At 47.6% G+C, this 24,400-nt stretch overlaps 1 protein-coding gene across 1 annotated transcript in view; it reads right to left on the reverse strand.

Annotated features, from left to right (window-relative positions):
• LOC134984891 (gastrula zinc finger protein XlCGF26.1-like) overlaps positions 1 to 24,400 on the reverse strand; it is a 40,200-nt gene that overhangs the window by 5,407 nt on the left and 10,393 nt on the right. The gene's annotated exons all lie outside the window — the stretch shown is intronic.

A 24,400-nucleotide genomic window follows, 5' to 3' on the forward strand; every position in this document is an offset into this window, starting at 1 on the left:
AGGCAACTTACTAGAGGACTTAGATACTATAGATAGGAGTGACATTGACTTGTTTTTACATCACATACAGGATTCTGCAGGTTTCATGGTGGAGGCCATGAAGGACATTGGCCTGCTACTTCCATGGCTGTCTCGGCACGCAGAGGACTCTGGCTACGTCAATGGACTGCGGATGCAGTATCTAAGAAAAGTGTGGAGAACCTGCCATTCACAGGTCAGGCACTATTTAGGGACGCATTGGATTTGTGGATTTCCACTGCCACTGCGGGTAAGACAACAAGCAGCCCCAGGTAGAAAATCTTATCGTACACCTACACTGCAGTCCTTTCGGACCGCAAAATTTAAAAAATCCAACCCTCCCATCTTCTTTAGAGGAGGTTGGGGAAGATCCAAAAAACCTGCACCAACAGGTTCCCAGGGACAGAATCCAGGTTCAGCTACCTCCAAATATTCAGCATGATGGTGGACCTCTCAGTCTGGAGATCAGGCAGGTGGTAGTGAGACTAAAAAATTTCAGTCATGTCTGGGCGTCATCATGCCTAGACCCCTGGGTGACAGATATTGTTACCCAGGGGTACAGACTGGAGTTTCAGCAACTCCCACCTCACAGATTCTTCAAATCAGGCTTACCAGCTTCACTGACAGAAAGTGCTATTCTACAAGAAGCCATTCAAAAACTGGTACGCACAAATGTTATTGTTCCAGTTCCACCTCACCCAAAAACCAAGGGTTATTACTCAAACCTGTTTGTGGTACCAAAACTGGACGGTTAGGTAAGGCCTATATTGAACCTGAAGGCGTTGAACCCCTACTTGAGGGTTTTCCAATTCAAGATGGAGTCTCGGAGAGCGTTAATCTAAGGTCTGGAGGAGGGGGAATTCCTAGTATCCCTGGATATCAAGGATGCGTACCTTCACATTCCGATCTGGCCACCTCACCAGGCCTATCTACGGTTTGCACTACAGGACTGTCACTATCCATTCCAGACATTGCCATTTGGCCTCTCCACAGCACCAAGGATGTTCACCAAGGTCATGGCGGAGATGATGCTCCTCCTACGCAAACAAGGAGTGAACATAATTCCATATCTGAATGATCTGCTAATAAAAGCATCTTCCAAGGAGAAGCTGTTGCAGGATATTTCGCTCTCAACTCAACTACTCTGGGATCATGGGTGGATCCTGAACCTTCCAAAGTCACATTTGGAACCGACAAGGAGACTGCCCTTTCTAGGGATGATACTCGACACGGAAGTGCAGAGGGTGTTTCTACCGGTGGAGAAAGCTTTGGTGATCCAATCAATGGTCCGGGATGTCTTGAAACCTCCCTGGGTATCGGTTCATCGGTTCATTTGCCTTCTGGGGAAGATGGTATCCTCCTACGAGGCTCTACAATACGGAAGATTCCATGCACGCTTCATCCAGCTGGATCTCTTGGACAAGTGGTCGGGATCGCATCTTCACATGCACCAACGGATATGCCTGTCGCCGAATGCCAGAATTTCACTACTCTGGTGGCTGCAAACTTCTCACCTGCTCGAGGGCCGCAGGTTCGGGATTCAGAATTGGATTCTTCTAACCACAGATGCAAGCCTCAAAGGTTGGGGAGCAGTCACCCAGGGGGAAAACTTCCAAGGAAAGTGGTCAAGCCAGGAATCGGTCCTTCCAATAAACATTCTGGAACTAAGAGCCATATACAATGGCCTTCTAAAAGTGGCTCATCTTCTGCAATATCGAGCCATGCAGGTTCAGTCAGTCAACGTCACAGCGGTGTCCTACATAAACAGGCAGGGTGGAATGAAGAGCAGGGCTGCAATGTCAGAGGTAACAAGAATCCTCCTCTGGGCAGAAAGACACGCGCTGGCACTGTAGGCGATCTTCATTCCTCAGTAGACACGATCTCCTTCCAGGAGAATGGGGCCTCCACCCGGAGGTATTCACAGAAGTAAAACGCCGATGGGGTGTACCTCAGATAGAAATGATGGCCTATCGCCTCAACAAGGCTCTTCGGAGGTACTTTTCCAGGTCACGAGACCCACAGATAGTGGCGGTGGACGCCCTGGTGACTCCATGGGTGTTCCAGTCAGTATATGTGTTCCCTCCACTTCCACTCATCCCAAGGATTCTCAAACTAATAAAAAGATAAACAGTTTCGGCGATCCTCATTGCTCTGGACTGGCCAAGGCAGGCTTGGCACGTGGATCTTCCGAGGCCTCTTCCTCTTCGCGAGGACCTTCTACTGCAGGGGCCGTTCGCCTATCACGACTTATCGCGGCTACGTTTGACGGCATGGAGGTTGAATGCCAGATCTTAGCTCGGAAGGGCATTCCGAATAAAGTTATTCCTACTCTGATCCAAGCTAGGAAGGGGGTAACGTCTACGCATTACCACCAGATTTGGAAAAAGTATGTGTTTTGGTGTGAATCCAAGAAGTTTCCTACGGTGGAGTTTCAACTGGGACATTTTCTCCTCTTTCTGAAAGCGGGTGTGGATGTTGGCCTACGCTTGGGCTCCATCAAGTTCCAGATTTCGGCCTTGTCTATTTTCTTCCAGAAACAATTGGCTGCTATCCCTGAGGTTCAGACTTTCTTGAAAGGAATTCTGCACATCCAACCACCCTTTGTGCCTCTTATGGCACCTTGGAATCTTAATGTGGTGCTGCAGTTCCTGCAATCGGATTGGTTCAAACCTTTACAGGAGATGGACGTAAAATTTCTTACTTGGAAGGCGGTCACGTTGTTGGCCTTGGCTTCTGCCAGACGTCTGTCAGAATTGGGGGCATTTTTGCACAAGAGCCCCTACTTGATTTTCCATGAGGATAGAGCCGAGTTCAGAATGCGTCAGCAATTTCTCCCTAAGGTTGTGTCAGCTTTTCATATCAACCAACCTATTGTGGTGCCAGTGGCTACTGACACCTCAATTACCTCAAAGTCCATGGATGTCGTGCGGGCTTTGAAAATCTATGTGAAGAGAACTACTCATCACAGGAAGTCGTACGCACTATTTGTACTTTATGATCCCAACAAGATTGGGTGTCCTGCTTCTAAGCAGACAATTTCACGCTGGATCAGGCTTACTATCCAGGATGCTTATTCCACGGCAGGATTGCCAATTCCAAAATCTGTTCAGGCCCACTCTACCCGTAAAGTGGGTTTTTCCTGGTCAGCTGCCCAGGGTGTCTCGGCTATTCAGCTTTGCCGAGCAGCTACTTGGTCACGGTCGAACATGTTTGCTAGGTTTTACAAGTTCTATACTTTGGCCTCTGAGGACCTCAAGTCTGGGCAATCAGTTCTGTAGGAACCTCATCACTCTCACTCCTGTACTGGGAGCTTTGGTACATCCCCATGGTACTAAATGGATCCCAGCATCCTCTAGGACGTAAGAGAAAATAGGATTTTAATTACCTACCAATAAATCCTTTTCTAATAGTCCATAGAGGATGCTGGGTTCCCGCCCTGTGCTTCGTATTACTGCATTGTTACTTGGTTCAGTATTGTTGGATCAGCCATTGCTGAATTGTTCCAAGTTGGTTAGTTCGGCTTTTTGTTATGAGTGAGCTGGTGTGAATCTCACCACTATCTGTGTATTTCCTTCTCTTGAAGTATGTCCGTCTCCTCGGGCACAGTTTCTAGACTGAGTCTGGTAGGAGGGGCATACAGGGAGGGGCCAGCCTACACTATTAAACTCTTAAAGTGCCAGTGGGTCCCAAAGGACCCGTCTAGACCCCATGGTACTAAATGGACCCCAGAATCCCCAACAGACTACGAGAAAAGGATATACCGGTAGGTAATTAAAATCCTATTTTTACATCCCCATCATCAGTGTATTACCTCTATACTCTCATTAGTAATAAGGATGATGTGTGTATAGTAAGTATGATACAGAGAATTACATATCAGAATCTATACTGCTGCCGCCATACTTCTGCTTCTCATACGTGTGCTACTGGCAGCAGTGAACATCTGAGTGAGAGTGCAGGGAAGACAGCAGAGTCTGATGAGAAAGAGATTGGATCTGCCTTTGCAGGGATGTACCACACCTGTCACCCCTGTTAGTATATAAAATAAAAAATAAGAGGGGCGTGGTCCATCCAGACGTGCTCCTCACTAAGTGGCTTCTTATCTACCCTACCTGATAGCTCTCAGCCGCCGCTGGGACCAAGACCCAATCTATTAAGCCCCCACTCCTACTGCCCTAAAGCCGCTCGCTCCGCTCACTCTGGGCACCGTTCACTGCCGCAGCCTAGTGACGCCTATGAAGCCATGGGCTGTATTCTGGGGCTATGTGCGCCCAGACTTTCCTGCATGCTCCGGATACCTGACTTGAAGGTGCTTTTGGCTTAGACGGGAGTACTTGCTCTCCAGGTAACACAGGTGCGTAGCTCCCGCTACTGCTGGGGACAGAACAGGCTGCCCACAGTCACTGGAGCCCAGTGGTGATATTGGGGAGGGAGATGACTGCCAGTTTGCATCCTGGTGCATGGCCATTGCATGCTTTGCCTTCAATAAGGTTTAATATAAATTAGTGTCCTGACAGCTGGACCAGGGTCACTACACTAAATTGAAGCATTTGCCTGGAGGTGAAACTACCTTCTATTTATATAGTACCACTATAATCTACTTCCCTGGATGAAAAAAAGACAAGGCTGAGATTTGAACTTTTATGGAGCCTAAATGTAGGCCCACATCGACAACAGCCTGCAGGAAGTGCAAGAAATGTCCCAGATGAAAATCCACAGCAGAATACTGTTGACCCTCACACCAAGAGACACATTTCTTCCATATGCGATGGTAATGTTTTGATGCGACCATCTGGCCGGCTTGGAGCATAGTCGAGATAACCTTGCCCGGTATCTATTTCCTGGCAAAAATCCTCCCAATATACTTCCATTGCATCAAACGTAGCCGTGGTAAGTCTGGATAGACGAACGTCCCTGGTGTAAGACGATCATCCTCAATTGTCAGAGGCCAGGGGTAATAAGTAATAAGGCTAGAATGTCTACATACCAGGCCCTGCGGGGCCAGTCTGGGGCAATCAGAATTGCCTGAACCCTGTCCCTTTAAGTCCTTTGAGAACTCTTGGAATTACAGGACCTGGAGGAAACAAGTACACCAACCGGTAAATCCATGGTGTCGCCAGAGCGTCCACTGCTGCGGCCTGTGGATCCCTCGTCCCAGAACAGTAACGCAGAAGCTTCTTGGTAAGCTGAGAAATCAACAAGTCGATTTGCGGGTAGCCCCACCGATGAAATATCTGCTGAAACACTTGTGGGTAGAGGCCCCATTCCCCCAGGTGCAGATCGTGTCTCCTGAGGAAGTCTGCTCCCCAACTGTCTACTCCCAGAATCAATATGGTGGAAATGGCCTTGGTATTCCGCTCCACCCAGAGGAGTATCTGTGACACCTCCCTCATTGCAGCTCTGCAGTTTGGACCTCCTTGTTGGTTTATGTATGCCACAGTTGGTGCATTTTCCAACCATACCTGTATGGCCTGATACTGAAGGATATAAAAAAGGTCAGCAGAAGGGCATTGTAAATCGCCCTGAGTTCCAAAACTTTTATCGGAAGGGAAACCTCTTGATCAGAGCACCTTCATTGGAACCGAGCCCCTAGGGTCACTGCACCCCAACCATGGAGGCTTGCATCCGTTGTCAACAGAATCCAATCCTGAATTCTGAAGTGTCGACCCTCCAGGAGGGAGATCAGCAACCACCATAAGAGGGAAATCCTGGCGTTTAGTGAAAGGCATATCATCTGGCGTATGTGCAGAGGTGACCCAGACCATTTGTCCAGCAGATCCAGCTGGAATGGTCATGCATGGAATCTTCCTTACCGAAACACGTCGTAGGAGGCCATTATCTTTCCCAGTAAGCTTATGCAAAGATGTACCAAGATTTTGTTCAGCTTCAAAATGGAACATACCATCGTCTGAATTATCTTTGCCTTGTCCATAGGAAGGAACACCTTCTGAGACACCGTGTCCACTATCATTACAAGGAACTGAAGCTTCTGCGTAGGTTCTAGGTGGGATTTCTGCAGATTGAGAATCCACCCGTGATCCGTGAGTAGTCGTGTTTGAAGGCTGATATTTTCCATCAACTGTACTCTGAATATAGCCATTATGAGATTTTCCAAGTATGGAACAATGTTCACTTCCTGCTTGTGGGGAGCCTGTACCGGATTGGCAGGACACGAACTGGGATACCTATTGACTTGGATTGGTCTCCAACATGGTGGCTCCCTGCACAGAGGACACATGTGGTACCAGCACACAGGCACTACATCTGGCCTCAGCCTCCCAGACGCCGCACTCCAGTAACAGGACACTTGGAAACAGACACATCCGGCTGCTATGCTCCGCTCCCCAGGATCCGGACCTCGGCCTCCAGACACCCAGCAGCCGCACGGAAGACCTTGCTGCTGTAGGTCCTATCCATCGCAGCGACACCAGCCAGCTAAGAGGAAGGATGCAGGGACCAGAACTCCGGATGCTGACCATGCCCCCCTTTTTAGGGTGGTCTCCGAACACCCATGCTGCTTAGTGGGATTCTTGGCATGAAAGGCACAACCTAGTCTTGGAGCATGAACATCCTCTGCAGCCACCCAAGATATTTCCTCTGGACCATATCCTCTCCAATCTATGAGATACTGGAGACGACCGTACCTCTTGCGGAAGTCAAGAAACTTATGAACCTCGAATTCCTCATTTTGAGCAGCTTGAACCTTGGGAGGTTAAGGGAAAGATGCCCAAAAATGATTTAGTACAAGGGGCTTTAGCAGAGAAATGTGAAAGGCATTGGGAATTTTCAAATAGGGAGGCAGTTTCACCTTGTAAGAAACAGGATTCAACACTCTTAATAGGATAGGGACCGATAAATCTTGGAGCAAACTTTTTGGTAGGAACTTTGAGTCTGAGGTCTCTGGTGGATATCTAAACACGATCTCCCACTTTGAGACTAGGAACAGCCCTATGTTTCCGATCAGCGTAGGTCTTTTATTTCTGGGAAGTCTTAAGTAGCGCCTTATGAATTTGTCTCCAAATCTTAGTGAACTGACGAAGAGCGGATTCAGCAGCAGGAACCTCAAGAGGTGGGAGAGATTAGAAGGAAGGAACTCATGGATGAAAACTATAGTTAATGAAGAAAGGAGTGGAATTGGTAGAAGAATGATATAGGTTATTGTATGCAAACTCAGAAAATGGGAGGTAATCCATACAGTCTTCCTGAGCAGGGGACATGAACATCCGTAAGAAAGTTTCCAGATCTTGGTCGACTCTTTCAGTCTGTCCGTCAGTCTGGGGATGGTAGGCTGAAGAGAAGTTCAACTTGATTCCTAGGACAGAGCCGAGAGCTTTCCAGAACTTGGCGAGCAATTGAGGACCCCGATCAGAAACTATTTCCTGTGGAAGGCCATGCAAATGAAAAATCTATGAGAAAAACAATATGGATAGCTGAGGAGCAGAGGGAAGACCGGTGAGGGGTATGAAGTGAGCCATCTTCGAAAATCATTCCACAATGACACAAATGGTGTTGTGCCTTCTGGAGACTGGCAAATCGTTTATGAAATCCATAAAGATGAGAGTCCAAGGCTTTTGAGGTGTTGAAAGTGGATGAAGAAGACCCAAGGGAGATGTTCGTGGACTTTTTTGTTGAACACACTTGGAACAGGCTGCTACAAATTCAAAGACATCCGTTTTAAGATGAGGCTACCAGTAGAATCGCTGGATGAACTTGAGAGTCTTGAGACCACCGGCATGACCCATGAAAGATGAAGAATGAGCCCAAGTAAGCAATTTCCTGCAAAATTTTGGTGCTACAAAAGTTCTCCCCAGAGGAGGTAGAGGAACAGTACGAGTTGAAGCAAATGAAGCCAGAATCAGAATACATTGTTTCTCAAAGGAGTTGAGTGAATCAACCGTTTGAAAAGAACGAAAAAGTGCATCTGCTCTTCAATTTAAGGTTGCTGGGCGGTTAATAGTTTAAAGGAGAACCGAGAGAAGAAGAGAGCCCACCTGGCTTGCCATGGGTTTAAACAACGAGTTTAAACAATGGGTTTAAGCCATCATGGAAGGACTTGGAGAAGACGGAATGGGAGAAGATTCTGAATGATCAGGACTGAGGCTCAATGTTAGTTGATTAGGAAGAAGAAAAAGGCCTCAAGTCAGTTTGAGAGGTTTCCTGTTAAGGACGAGGTTTAGCTTTCTTATGAGATGATTTTCCAGTTCTGCCAATTCTTCAGCATAACATTACGGAGATTAAAGACCAAGGTCAGGAGGCCAGTAGCAACATAGCAGAAGTATTGAACTGTGGAAATAGGGAGGCATCAGTGAGCATAGACCCCCAGTGGCCATCGGTTACAGAAACATTGTGAGGTCCGTTGTTTATGGGTACTAGCATGAAGATGCCATCCTTGAATTTATAGGAGCCAGCAACTGGAGCCTGCTACTGTCATGGACACATGGACTGTTACGCCGTAGCTATACTGAAGCCCCAAGAGCGCTAATTGGATCTTACGGGGATTGAGGGGAGCAGGAGGGAAAAAAACCCAAGCAGCAGTCAAACAGTATGGAGGATGTAGTCAGCACAGTCTGCCACCAGAGGGAGTCGACAGAGCAGGAGTGGAGGCCAGGCAATAATAATAATTAAAGCAGTTCAGGCGACCACTTACTGCCCAGGTAGGGCTGCAGCGGCAGAAGTCCCTGACAGAAATCACTGAGGCTGTAGTGAAGGGCACTGATCATGGGCTGTCAGTGTCTGTAGCTCCCAGGGAAGCGGCTGGTTTTAGGAGGGAATGTGGCTATATTGCCAGTTTTCAAGATGGCACTTCTGGCAGGGAAGCCCAGATCAGAAGAAACTGGCCGGCTATGGTGGGTGAACCAGGTCAGTAATAAGGCAGAAGAGGAGAGGTTCCAGGATGCAGTGGCACAGGGTAGCGTATCTGGCTGCACAGGAACCCCACCTGTATGTCCTCTATAATTCACAGCTCCACCAGATTTCCCCCGTAGCACCATGGGTTACGAGGAGAGGGGAGATGCCGGGACACTGCTGGAGTGATGACAGGCAAGCGCTCCATGTATTTCCCGCTGCCACGACTCATGGCTTCAACGGCCAGACAGTAGGAGAAGGCAGGCTGCGGGCAGGTGAGCTGACTAACCTGACGCGTCCCTGCTGAGGCCACCAATCCCCGTAGTATGCACCGCATCAGATGCTGGGAGAGCAGCTCCGCTCTGTGTCTCCAGCCGCGGTCACCGCTGATCCCCAGTCAGCCTCTCCACATGACTCCAACAGCACGGCTAGGCACAAGAGTGGACAGGGCGCACAGCCCTTGGTGAGTAGCAGCGCTACCTCACTGAGGTCTGGTCCGTGGTGGGATCACTGCACAACTTCAGTCCGCGGCTTCGGATCCGGGAGTACGCCACAACCTGCAAAAGCCAAATGAATGGCTCCCCGGCTCCGCAACCTACAAAACACACAGAGGGGCAAGAAAGGGCCCGAAAGAGCCAGTAGGATAGCTGTAAAAGGCAGAAAGGACCTATATAAGCAGGAGCTCCTTTATCCTGCTTCCTGCTGCCTTTCCAGTCAGGCCACACACACCGTGACATCATTTATTGATGTTGAAAATAAAAGTAATGTAGATTTTTGCACCAATCTAAGACTTGCGAATCTACTTTGGGAGCCACCTCCCTTTTTTTTTTTTTTTAAACAGTCCCCAGCTGGACGAGGATAACTGGAATTCCATTTCATGGAATTCTAACTTCCTACTGGGCGTAAACAAAAAATTTCCATCAGCTGTTTTGGGATGTTTAAACACAGTTGCCTTTTTTGTTTTTAACACAGGCTTTGCTGCCTCTTCTAAGGAAAGAATGACTTAGCACTAATTAGCTCAGGTATGTCCACTGAGCTGAGACCATCCGCAGTGCAATGATTCCTCATCCTCCAACGAATCCTCATCTAAAACATGTGTAGACTGTGAAGATATTGTATCATGTCTATGTGATTTACTTACCACCAGCCTTTCAGCCTGCTTTTTTGAGAGGCTGACAATTCCCTAGGTGTATAAACCTCAGAATGAATGTTGTATGTAAGGGTTAATAAGGAAACTTATCACTGGTATAGGAGCTGGTATAAACTGTGCAGCTACATTGGATAATGTCTGTGCAAAGTAGCCCATGAAGGTTCACCAGAACCTGTGCCTGCCTCACTGTACACGTGGGTAAGCGTTGTCTCGACCCAGCGGGGAGTTGTTGGAGCGACTCTAAGGTGAGTATAAGATGCTTTTTAGAAAGTTCACTCATCAAAAAATAGTAATACTAAAATAAAAATAGGATTTTAATACCTACCGGTAAATCCTTTTCTCCTAGTCCATAGAGGATGCTGGGGTCACTTCAGAACCATGGGGTTATAACAAAGCTCCAGAACGGGCGGGAAAGTGTCAAAGTCGAAAAATATTGTGATTCATATGCCTTGCACTAACCCCTTGCACATGCCCGCTGCGTGTACACACGCTCTCCCGTGCGTGCGCATATTCGCAGTTTGCGTAACAGCGCTTCCACGGTCGTGCGCTTTGGCGCGTGGTATGCGCATTTACGGTAGGGTTTGTGGGCATGTAGCGGGCGACTAGATCATAACATATTTAACCTATATAGTGTGTTTTATAGATAATATTCCCCTTAATAATGTCAGCAAGTATGGTAAGTTTAAAACTTCCTGGACAGAGAGATTCCTCTTTGCATGCTGGGAGGGCTCAGACAAAGGTTGGAGGGTAGTGTTTGGTGTCCAGCTGTGGGGTATTGAAGGGGTGTTGTGCCTATGATAGTTGGGAGGGATTCACATGTTCTTACGCATAGTTATGCACAGAAGTAGATTAATTGTATTCTGAATAAATTACACATAAGTGCAGGGTAGGTGAATGGAATTCAGTCATTTCTTTCCCACAGACTGAATACAATAGCGTTATTTACACTAAGCTTTGAGATTCTATGAAGAGGGCTTACACATTTGTTTATGAATAGGACCAGGTTTCTCTCCAGAATAATGAGGGCTGAGTTGTCTATTGTCTCAACTGAAAGAGGGGACAGTGGGGTGAACAAAGCCCAGAGACAGAGTTTGTTTGGAAGATCCAAAACAATAGCTTTCCTCAATATAATCAGACAAAGAGGAATTTAGAATACTAACAAGTCGAGGGGGCGTGGCTTGACTGGAGAAGAGAGCAGATGTGTATCTGCTGGCCTCCTCTCTCCAGTGCTCTATTTTCACTAACTTGCAGTCCTACCATCTATACATCCTCCCCGGGGGCTCCCCTTCCCTCCCTGCAAGCCTCCTAAGTCCTGCTGTGACAGCCGCAGAGCCGGGGATCAGTTTTCACTGCTGCGGCAGGTTGCGGCCTATACATCCCCGGAAGCCGGGGACTCGCGTACTCCCGGCGCCCGCGATTCGAGCTCCACGGCGGAGACGCGGCGCCGGGAAGCGGCGCGGACCCCATACAGGAGCGCCGGACCATCTGGGAGCCTTCCCTTGACCCCCTGGGTGGATATCCCCTGGGGCAGCAGGCCGGGGAGACCCCTGGCAGCAGGAGAAAGCAGTGGGTCCGAGGCCCAGGGTGAAGTGGCGGCCATCTTTGATTCAACTATAGAAGCTTACCTGAGGTAGCTGTGTGCCTGTGCATCTGTGGGGGTCCCTGGATTAGGGCTACACCAGGATTGGTGGCCCTCTAGCACTGTTCTCCCCCTGCACCCACTCTGGGGCCCCTGTGGAGGGATTAGTGCATACACCTGTGAGAGGAGAAATAGCCTTTTACTAGGCTCTAATATTTAATTCTGCAATTGCACCATCTAGTGGCCGCTGGGTGAAATAGCACACATTTCTCATACAGTGTGCTGGATATAAAATACATATTACTTTGCAGAATTTATAGGACCGCAGATATCCCGTCACCCCCCGGGACGATCGGCTGTGATGTCCTTATGGTTGAATAGCCAAGATATTATGAAGTGATCGCTCTGAGATAACTCTGCCTACACCCGAATGCTCCTATGACATGATATGACAACTTGACCTTTGCGTGGACACCTCCTCGATTGATACTCCAGAAGCCGTGTGCCTCTCGTTCCTCTACTTCTGTCACTCAGTGCTGCCATGCCTCCCAAGAAATATAAGGCAGCTAAAACTGTCTCCCAGGTGGCGTTCTTTAAACCTTCTCCCCAGGCTGCTAAAGCAAAGGATGCACGGGGTGGTATCTCTAAACCTGCTATCCCGGTGCCCTCGCCATCTAGAGACATGTCTGCCCCGACCACAGCACCCCCCCGCTCCATCAATGATGGTGACTCACTTACGGTGGGTGCTATGAAACATCTCCTGACCCAATTTAAGGATGAAGTCGCGGCAGAATTCAGAGCGACTATGAAGGAATGTCAGAGATCTATCGACGAGATAGGTGGCCACACCGATCACCTAGAAACGAAAATGGGTGAGGTGGTGTCGTCGCACAACGACCTGATCTCATCTCATGATCTGCTACAAAATGAGGTCACGGCACTCAGGGACAAACTCTCAGATATTGAGGACACAGCGAGACGTAATAACATAAAGCTACGTGGTGTCCCGGAAGCCGTTGCTAATAGCGCTTTAAAAGATTTTGCAGCGGACCTTTTCAGCAAACTCCTTCCCTCGTTCCGTTCTGCGGACTTTCTACTTGATCGTATCCATAGGCTCCCTAAAGCCAGGAACGCTCCAGACGGGGTTCCCCGGGATGTCCTCATGAGGGTACACTACTTCCACGTGAAGGAGGCGATCTTGAAAGCTGCTAGACCCTCGGATACTGCATCGGAGGCTTTGGGCTCACTTCAGATATTCGGAGACCTGTCCCCCGCAACTTTAGCTCTCTTTACCCCATCACATCAGTGCTACGTAAAGAGAACATTCTATACAGATGGGGATATCCCACTAAGTTGCTTATATCCCGAGAAGGTTCTACTGTCGTCATAACGAATGTCGAGGAGGGGGAAAAGATCCTAGCATCATGGAACTCTGCAAGCTCTTCTACACACACCTCTCCCGAGCGCGGCCTTCAGCGGGACTGGGCCTCTTCGGTGGCAGAACTTTGAGTATTGTTTGATTTACTACACTTGCATTGATTTCATGTTTTCTGATTGGTTTGAAGTGTCGTATTTCCTACGTTGCACCAGTTCCTTGGCAACTGTTTGATGAGGGTGTCTATGGGATAGCTATGTGTTATTAGCATGTTTTTCAGTGATGCCTTCTCCCTGCCGATTTACTGTTAGTTACCTGTCTCTGCTGCCCCGTCTGCCGCCCGCACTTCTCTGTTGGCTGGGAACTCTACCCGAGTCTCCATTAATTCCGGTGGCGGTCGGGGGGACCAGAGATTGAGTGCCGAGGATCTACAATTTGTTTAATCTAGGTTCGGGTGCGGGCAGATTAACCACTACCCCCCACAGTTTAACTCTGAGTCGCCATGGTTAGGCGTCCAAATGTGCCCCCGAGAGGGGTTATTGTTATGTTTCTTCTTTCTGTTATCCTCCATCTTTTGTGTCCTTTCCCTCCCTTTCCCTCTTTATTTGTCCGGAAACGTTACATACACTTTTTACTTGCCAGTTGGTTGTCGATAGTTATGCAATCCCCGACAGTTCTACAAAATGGTTAACATTGTTTCTATAAATGCAAAGGGTCTTAATTCCCCACACAAGAGGAGATTAGCACTTAATTATTTCCATAAACTTAAAGCTCAAATCATAGCCGTCCAGGAGACTCACTTTATTAAATCAGCCCCTCCTAGGTTTACTAATTGGAGATTTCCCCATTGCTACCTAGCCAATGGGCCAGCAAAGAAGGCGGGGGTGGCAATCTTGATATCTCAACACTGCACGTTTTCCCTCACTTCGCAATACTGCGACCCGGAGGGGAGAATTCTAATTTTGGTTGGCACTCTTGAAAATAAAGAGGTGACATTAGTTTCTTGCTACGCTCCCAACAACAAGCAACTAGCATTTTGCAGGAAACTTTGCGCTAAGGTGCAACAATTGGCTAAGGGCGCTTTACTCCTAATGGGGGACTTTAACTTGACCCTGGACCCTCTAGTTGATAACTCTAGCAAGCGGCCCTCGCTCTCCGGTCAGCTCCATAGCAATGCAAAGGGCTTTAGCCAGCTACTGGCGGAATATAATCTCTTAGACCTCTGGCGCGTTAAACACCCAATGGACAGAGATTACATGTTTTTCTCCCCGGTGCACGACTTCTATTCTAGAATAGATCTAGCATTAGCAGACAAGTGGACTCTACAGTCCATCCGTAAAATCTCCATCCTCCCCATGTCCTGGTCAGATCACTCCCCACTATACATCGAATGGGACATAAATAGTAGAAAGGTTTCCCCGGCCCCCAGGCGCTTGGGTAAACTCAGTCTTCTTCAGCCAGAGACCACGCAGGCGATCAAAACCACTTTGGATCATTATCTCTCTGAGAACTCTCCTCGGGAGACATCTATTTTCACATTCTGGTGCGCCCTCAAAGCAGTAACACGAGGGACGGCGATTCAAACTGCGGCTAAGCTTAAAAGGGCTTATCGTAAGAAATTAGAACAAGCTGAGCTCACGGTTGCTTCCCTAGAAAGTTCTCACAAGGCACATCCGCACGATAAAGCCCTTCTTAAGTCATTGAAAGAAGCAAGGGAGGCGGTAAATGTTTTCTATCTAGCGGAGGTCCAACGCAACCTACATAGACTGAACCAAAAATTTTATGTTTATGGCAACAGAGCTGGTAGATTACTGGCGAGGAAGCTGAGGGGTAAGAGGGCGAAGGAAAAAATCCATATTGTCCACTCAGATAGGGGTAAGAGAGTATACGATCCTGACGAAATTGCTAATGTTTTTTCATCCTATTACTCTAAATTATGCAACCTAGGGGGGATCCTTCTACTTTTCAACCTACAGGCATAGATATCCAGAATTTTCTGAGTAACTTTCCTCTCCCCTCGCTATCGTCGGAGTCATGTAGCTCACTCAGTGCGCCTTGGACTTTAGTCGAAGTTGAAAAGGCTATTGACTCCCTTCCAGCAGATAGGGCACCGGGACCTGATGGTTACCCCTCCGGTTTCTATAAATTCTTTAAGAAGAACTTGGCCCCGGTGCTCTTGACAGTGTTTAATGAAGCCTCAGAGGCTGGCCACTTCCCCAAAGAGATGCTGGAAGCTCAAATCATCACCATTCCCAAACCGGGAAAAAGCCCTACCTCAGTCCAAAATTTTAGACCAATTGCTTTATTAAATACGGATCTAAAAATCTATGCCAAATTAATTGCTAACCGCATCAGTGCCCTTCTCCCTTCCCTTATCAACCCTGATCAAGTGGGCTTCGTATTAAACCGTCAGGCCCCAGATAATAGGCATAGGGTGATTAATGTCATTGAACACTCTGCCTGTAGAGGAGATCCCCTCCTGGTTTTGTCTCTGGACGCCGAAAAGGCGTTCGATAGATTGAACTGGGATTTTATGAGATTAACCCTGGACAAATTTGGCTTTTCTGGAAGGATCTTAGACTCTATCCTGGCTCTCTACTCCACACCCAGTGCGCGGGTCTTTGTTAACGGATGCCTTTCTTCGCCCTTCAATATTTCTAATGGCACGCGACAGGGCTGTCCGCTATCTCCTCTTATTTTTGCATTGGCGATAGAACCCTTGGCTGCCTGTATTAGATCCCGGGACTCGATTAGAGGCCCGGTTATAGGGGGCATCTCCCACAAAATTAGCTTGTTTGCGGACGATATTCTGCTATGTCTTTTGGACCCCGAGGCTTCCTTGCCAGTTCTTCATGACGTCCTACAAACTTACTCGGATGTTTCCTTTTATAAATTAAATACAAATAAGACTGAAGCCCTCCCACTAAATATAACCCCGACTGTGGTCTCTAGGTTGAAGGACGCATACAAATATGCCTGGAAGTCCTACTCTTTGAGATATCTAGGAAATAATTTAACCAGAGAAGATAATTTGATTGAGTGTAATTATGCCCCGTTGTTAAAAGCATTTGTGGAGCTGACTGGGGAGTGGATGCTACAGGAGGTGTCTTGGTTGGGCAGGATTGCTGCTGCCAAAATGGTCCTGTTGCCGAAATTAATGTACCTGTTTCGCGCCATACCTAGGCCCCTTCCCAGACTCTTCTATAATAAATTTAATCAGGTCCTGATCAGATATGTGTGGGGAGGCTCTAGACCAAAAATTGCAAAAAAACCTCTCATTCTGCCCAAACTGTCTGGTGGGGTAGCTTTCCCAGATATAGAAAAATACCATGCTGCATGTCTGATGAGTCAGTCTAGAGAGACTGGTTCGACACCTCGAGCCCGAAACCCTGGGTTATCCTGGAAGCTTCATGCTTAGATGCTGTTTCTCTCCCTGATCTGTTTTGGTTACCACTGTCTGCTGCTCGGAGTAGGGCCGGATCCTGCAAGTCTATTAAAACGACCCTTGATTCATGGCATAAACTAGTGCTCTCTTCGGAAGAGATTAATTTACCTGCCCCCTGCCTGTCGTTATCTGCTCTTATGTCATCGATTCCTAACGTCTCCCTAGAGGAGTGGATTCGAAGGGGGCTCTATACTGTGGGCGATTTATTTGTAGGCGACGTCTTGATGTCCTTCTCTCAACTGCAAGAGAGATTTGGGATTCGGACTCAAGATTTCTTCAAATACCTGCAGGTGAGAAGTTGGTTACACTCATTTACTCCCCCACATCTACACAAACCTTCTCTTCCGGCTTATATTATAAGCCGATTGAAATTGTCCTTGCATAAATATGGGATTACGTGGTGGTACCAATTTCAATTAACCAATGGCCCACAGACAAAATTAAAAGCCCAGACTTTATGGGAAAGAGATTTGAACAGGTCCTTTGTTGATGCAGATTGGGACAGTATATTTAGTTCTTGTTTTAAAGTCTCCAAATGTGTAAACCACTCTGAAATGTTCTACAAGCTTATACAGAGGGCCTACTTCACCCCTGAAAGACAACACGGGATCTGGCCTTCACAATCCAAATCATGTTGGAGGAAATGCGGCTCTACGGGGGATATCTTTCATATCTTTTGGGCATGCCCAAAGGTACAGCCTCTATGGAGAGAGGTTTTACATATGGCTAGTACAGTGTTAGGGCTCAACATCCCCATGGACCCAGCTTTAGCGCTATTCCATTTATGCGTTGATCGCCTCGCCGTAGGTGATCGTTACGTCTTGGGACATATCTTGATAGCCACTAAAGCTGCTATAGCACAATTATGGAAGTCTGAGAATATTCCTACCTTAGAGTTTATTCAAAATAAAATTCATAAACATTTCATTTTCGAAACAGCGGAGGCTAAATACTCTTCCTCGGCTAACTCTATTCACCTGAAATGGTTAGGATGGTCCGACTATAGGAGTAGAGAGGGTAGGCTAACTGTTTATTGCTCTTCAATTGATGTGTCTGTGCTTTACCCATCCTAGATCGACCTCTACAAGAATGTTGTGCTATCGGGTATTCTCTAAATGTAATGCACTTTAATCTTTATTGTCCTTTTTTTTCTCTCTTCTTCCATCTCTTTTCTCAAATGCTTTCGCCTCCTCATGTATTTGAAAGCTTAATGTAGTCAATTGTATATTCATCCAACTGTGCACTGTTTATATCCTGTATATGGTAACCATTCTGGACTTCCCCTGTGTTTCCCTTACCCCTATTTCTTTTTTCGGTTCCCCATTTCTGTGTGTAAACCCTTCAATAAAAATTGAAAGTTTAAAAAAAAAAAAGAATACTAACAAGTCCTAGCAATCGCCCACTTCTTGAACTAACCAATGATCCCAGGTGCAGTACATGTCCCACCCCCTAACCAATGGAAAGAGAGCACACAGTATCTATTGTAGTATGTCTTGAGTTAGTAAATAAATATAGCTTGCAATAGGCTTGGACACACAAGACTCTGCAATGTTTTCACACTGAAGGCTGGAGCCCTGGTCCAGGTTGCGCCGGCGAAGTCATTCCCACGTAAGTTTCTCTGTGACCATCTTGTTCTCCTTCTGTGTTAGCCATTTACTCTTTCTCTCGGTTATTATTTGCGATTGTGCCACTATTGTATATTCATGTCTAGTTATTCTGTTTAGGTATTAATGTTAGTTTTGTAGTTTATAAGCTGTAACTGTTTGCCCCTTTTACATACTAAAATCATCTAGATAAAGGTTTTGGAACCTTACAAGGTATTGTGTGTTTATCATTACATTGCTAAGGGTACTCTGAGCGTCTCAATCGCTCAAGCAGCTTTTATATTAACAAGGTTAATAAGCATTATATCATTACAGTATTACAGTACAAAGGTTTTACAGTATAAGCATATCCTTTCAGTGTGTTGCTAGCAAGGTTTACTGAGTGTCATTCTGTGAGCGTCTGCGCCGCTCGTGTTCTCGTGGGCACTGCGTCTGCTACGCTATAAGCGTACCATTACGGTACTTCATACGCCAATTGCGTACTGAATCTGGTACAAATATATAGTGAATGTTATCAGGTAAAGAATAGGCTCTATCAAAAGTGCGGATGACCCTGCAACACTGATTGACCAAACTTGAGGTCATCATCGGCCAAGGTCTCAAACCTGTAAAACTTGGCATCCGTGTTTGCCCCCCGACCAAGTAGCCGCTCGGCAAAGTTGCAACGCCGAGACACCCCGGGCAGCTGCCCAGGAAGAGCCCACCTTTCTAGTAGAATGGGCATTCACCGAATTCGGTAACTGCAATCCTGCCGTGGAATGAATCGTACCTCTGATCCAGCGCGCAATGGTCTGCTTAGAAGCAGGATAACCAACCTTGTTGGGAGCATACAGGACAAACAGAGCCTCTGTTTTCTGAATTTGAGCAGTCCTTGCGACATAAATTTTCAAAGCCCTGACCACATCTAGGGACTTTGATGCAGAGAAGGTGTCAGTAGCCACTGGCACCACAATAGGATGGTTTATATGGAAAGAGGAAACCACCTTCAGAAGAAATTGCTGCCGAGTTCTTAACTCCGCCCTATCTTCATGGAAGATCAAGTAAGGGCTCTTGTGAGACAAGGCCGCTAACTCAGGCACCCGCCTTGCGGATGCTAAGGCCAACAGTATGACCACTTTCCAAGTGAGAAATTTTAACTATCTCCTGTAGAGGTTCAAACCAATGTGATTGAAGGAACTGCAACACCATGTTAAGATCCCACGGTGCAAATGGAAGTTGGATGGGCAAAACCCCTTTCACGAACATCTGAACTTCTGGAAGGGAGGCCAACTGTTTCTGAAAGAAAATTGTTAAGGCCGAAATGTGGACCTTAATGGAGCCCAATTTCAGACACGCATCCACACCCGCCTGTAGAAAATGGAGAAAAACGTCCCAAGTGAAACTCTTCCGTTGGAGCCTTCTTGGATTCACACCAAGATACATATTTTCTCCAAATACAGTGGTAATGTTTAGATGTTACTCCTTTCCTGGCCTGAATGAAAGTGGGAATGACTTCTTCTGGAATACCCTTTCGGGCTAGGATCTGGCGTTCAACAGCCATGCCGTCAAACGTAGCCGCGATAAGTCTTGATACACGCACGACCCCTGCTGCAGCAGGTCCTCGCAAAGAGGAAGAGGTCGAGGATCTTCTATGAGTAAATCTTGAAGATCTGGATACCAAGCCCTCCTTGGCAAGTCTGGGACAATGAGGATCGCCCGAACCCTTGTTCTTCTTACAATCTTGAGGACTTTTGGAATCAGTGGAGGTGGAGGGAAGACATACACCGACTGAAACACCCACTGTGTCACCAGTGCATCCACTGCTATTGCTTGAGGGTCTCTCGACCTGGAATAATATCTCTGAAGCCTCTTGATGAGACGAGATGCCATCATGTTTACTTGAGGGACTCACAAAGATCTGCCACCTCTGCGAAGACGTGTGGGTGGAGGCCCCATTCTCCTGGATGGAGATCATGTCTGCTGAGGAAGTCTGCTTCCCAGTTGTTCACTCCCGGAATGAAAATTGCAGAGAGCGCTTGCATGTTTTTCCGCCCAGAGGAGGATTCTTGTCACCTCTGCCATCGCCGCTCTGCTTTTTATTCTGCCCTGACTGTTTATGTACGCCACTGCTGTTACATTGTCGGACTGAATCTGTATGGGTAGATCTTGAAGAAGATGCTTTGCTTGTAGAAGGCCGTTGTAAATGGCTCTCAACTCCAGAACGTTTATGTGAAGATAAGTTTCCTGACTTGACCATCTTCCTTGGAAGCTTACTCCGTGTGACTGCCCCCCAGCCTTGCAGACTTGCATCCGTGGTTACCAGGACCCAGTCCTGAATCCCGAACCTGCGACCCTGCAGTAGGTGAGCACTGTGTAGCCACCACAGGAGCGAAATTCTGGCTTTTGATGACAGGATTATCCTCTGGTGCATGTGTAGATGGGATCCGGACCACTTGTCCAACATATCCCACTGGAATACCCTGGTATGGAATCAGCCAAACTGCAAGGCCTCGAAGGCCGCTACCATCTTTCCCAACAACCAAATACATTGATGAATTGACACTCTTGTCGGTTTCAGAATTTGACCATTTTCTGGATTTCCAGAGCCTTTTCCACTGGAAGAAATACCCTCTGTACTTCTGTGTCCAGAATCATTCCCAGAAAGGATAACTTTGTTGTAGGTTCCAATTGTGATTTTGGAATGTTTATGATCCAACCGTGTTGTTGAAGCACTGTCGGGGAGAGTGCAATGTTCTGCACCAACCGTTCCCTGGACCTCGCTTTTATTAGGAGATGGTCCAGGTGAGGAATTATATTGACTCCTTTCTGACGAAGGAGGACCATCATCTCTGCCATCACCTTGGTGAAGACCTTCGGTGCCGTGGAGAGTCCAAACGGCAACGTCTGAAATTGGTAATGACAATCCTGTACCGCGAATTTCAGATAAGCTTGATGCGGAGGATAAATGGGAACATGTAAGTAGGCATCTCTTATGTCCACTGATACCATGAAATCCCCTTCCTCCAGACTGGAGATCACTGCTCTCAGAGATTCTATCTTGAATTTGAACCTTTTCAGGTATAGATTCAGAGATTTTAGGTTCAGGATTGGTCTGTCCGAGCCGTCCGGCTTCAGAACTACGAAGAGGCTTGAATAAAAACCTTCTCCCTGTTGTGAGAGGGGAACCAGGACAATGACTTGATCCTGGCACAATTTTTGTATTGCTGCAGTTACCACCTCCATGTCGGGGAGAGAAACTGGTAAGGCCGATTTGAAAAAGCGGCGCGGGGGAATGCCTTGAAACTCCAGTTTGTACACGTGGGACACAATTTGTAAGACCCACGGGTCTAGGCCAGAATGAACCCAGAACTGACTGAAAAGCTGCAGACGTGCCCCCACTCGAGCGGACTCCCGCAAGGGAGCCCCAGCGTCATGTTGTAGACTTGGCAGAAGCAGGTGACTTCTGCTCCTGTGATCCTGGGGACGCTGAGGACCTTTTTCCTCGTCCCCTTCCTCTACCTGCCAAGAAAAGGGAACTTTTACCCTTTTTGTATCTATTGGGCCGAAAGGACTGCATCTGAAAGTGATGAGGTTTCTTTGCCGGCGTAGGAGCATAAGGCAAAAAAGTTGATTTACCTGCAGTAGCTGCAGAAACTAAAGCATCTAGCCCATCACCAAACAAGGCCTATACTTTATACGGGAGAGACTCCATATTTGTTTCGGAATCTGCGTCAGCATTCCACTGGCGAATCCACAATGCCCTCCGTGCCGATACTGCCATGGTATTGGGCTCTTGGGATCAAGAGCATCTATCTCTCATAGCTTCACGCATGTATGCTGCAGCGTCTTTTATATGACCCAACGTAAGGAGAACCTTGTCTCTATCTATTGTGTCAATTTCAGAAGACAAGTTATCTGACCACTTTTCAATAGCACTACTCACCCACACACAGGCAATGGTAGGCCATGAGTAGTGTCCCATTGGCCACATAAATAGACTTCAATGTAGTCTCCAACTTGCGTTCTGCCGGCTCCTTGAGAGCAGCCATCCCAGGTGCAGGGAGAATCACGTTTTTTGTTAACCGTGACAGGGCCCTGTCTAAAACGGGGGGTGACTCCCACTTTGTCCTGTCCTCTACCGGGAAAGGATAAGTAGCCTGAATTCTTTTGGGGATCTGAAATTTCTTTTCAGGGTTTGCCCAGACACCCTCAAAGAGAGTGTTCAGTTCATGAGAAGGAGGAAACGTTACATTAGTTTTCTTTTCTTTATAGAGGTAAACCTTCTGCTGAGGTAAAGAAGGGATCTCCGTAACCTCTAACACCTCCTTTATAGCCACAATCATGTACTGAATGTTTTTAGCTAATTTTGGATCTATTGCCCTGGAATCACCAGTGTCGACACAGGAATCAGCGTCCGTGTCGGTGTCAGTCTGTATAACCTGAGCAAATGACCTCTTATGGGACCCAGAGGGATCCCCTGTGGATGAAAATACAGAGTTTTGACAAATCGCATCTTCCACAGACTTTCTCCAAGTTTCTGCATGAGACTCAGACTTATCCAATCTCTTACTGATATGACTCACACTATCACGTAATTCTTTCACCCATTCATGCTCGTGGTGTGCCGGTAGCGCCACCACATTACAACTCTGTGTCCCCATAATGGCTTCCTCAGGGGAAGAGCTCCCTGCCTCAGACATGTCACACACGTGCACAACCACACCACAGACACCCCGGGGCTTATAGGGGACAGACCCACAGTAAAATCTGTCAGAAGGATACAGAAGGAATTGCCAGCTCACAACTCAGCGCCAGTAATAAATTGTCTGTGAAACACAAAATGCCCACTGACATGCAGCGCTTTTATAATTACACAATGTACATAGCACCAAATTTCACTGCCCCCCCCCCCCCCCGTTTTACACTCTGATACTTGTTTCAGCAGTGGAGGAGGAACAGCGGTCTTCTCTGCAGCCTGGAGGGAGTGAAAATGGCGCTGAGCAGTGTGCTGGCTGTCTGAGTAAGAAGCCCCGCCCCTGTAATGGCGCGCTTTCACTCAGATTTAGACTCATGTTTATACTGGCGGGGTTAGGACTGTGCTGCAGCAACTTATGCCCCTAATCTGCCAGTCCTATAAGGGTTCATGCTGCCCAGGGCACCCCCCCTCCCCCCACGCCCTGCACCCTGCAGTACCTGTGTGTGTGGAAGCATGGCGCACAGCGTTCCCGCCCGCTGCGCGGTACCTTTCTAGCCGTCCCGATGTTGAAGAGTCTTTTCCTCTTACTCACCTGTCTTCTGACTTCTGGCGCTGTAAGGGGGGTGACGGCAGGCTGTGGGAGTGAGCACATAGCCGCAGCTAGCGTTCAGTACCCCTCAGGAGCTAATGGTGTCCTGTCAGCTTAGAAGCAGAGCCATGAAACTCACAGAAGTTGGTTCCTACTTCCTCCCCTAGGTCCCACGAAGCAGGGGGACTGTTGCCAGCAGTGCTCCCTGAAAATAAAAAACCTAACCTAAGTCTTTTCCCGAGAAACTCAGTAGAGCTCCCCTGGAGGGCATCCAGTCTGCCTGGGCACAGATTCTAAACTGAGGTCTGGAGGAGGGGCATAGAGGCAGGAGCCAGTTCACACTCTGGAAAAGTCTTAAAGTGCCCATGTCTCCTGCGGATCCGTCTATACCCCATGGTTCTGAAGTGACCCCAGCATCCTCTAGGACGTATGAGAAATAAGAAAACTTATGGCTGCTAAAAAACAGCAGCCCTCTGACCATGGTCTGGCTCCTGCCGCACCAAACAAAAAACTGACGTGCACATGCGTGTAGATGGTGACACTACAACTACTGGATGATCATTGTGAATGTCTGAGGTATTGATACAATGCAAATTTGTTGAGATATTGTTTCTTTTTCAGATGGAACCATGGGTCGTGCACGTGATGCGACTGGCAAAAGGGAGCCATTGGTTTTGGCCGAGACCGGCATTTGTTTGTTGGTGATCCCTTGTAGACAGTGAGTAGTATCCATCTACAGTGGAAGAAGTATGGACACCAAGAATCTCAGCGGCGGAACAGTGGGCGAAAGCAGATCATGACAAATCGGGACCACAGGCATTTAGGGCGCCTAGCAACCACCAATCGTACCAAACGCATCAGGAACTGCACCAACAGTACAATGCCGGACCCAGCCAAACAGTCCCACAGGCCCATATCTGGTGAATTGGAGGGCCACGTGAGATGTGGTGGCATGTCAGACTGGTGCTCTGAAAACCTATTCAAGCCTTTCGGCCACTGTTCCACCGCTGAGAGCATACCTAAAGTTTAACACTAATGCGATAGCTGTTTGTATGGTAATTATTTTGAGCCATAGAGTAGGACCTGCAGTATAGTGGGGTCCCTTGTCAGGGGCTGCAGGC

Source organism: Pseudophryne corroboree (genome assembly GCF_028390025.1).
Source record: "Pseudophryne corroboree isolate aPseCor3 chromosome 3 unlocalized genomic scaffold, aPseCor3.hap2 SUPER_3_unloc_9, whole genome shotgun sequence".
NCBI classification, from domain to species: Eukaryota; Metazoa; Chordata; class Amphibia; order Anura; family Myobatrachidae; genus Pseudophryne; species Pseudophryne corroboree.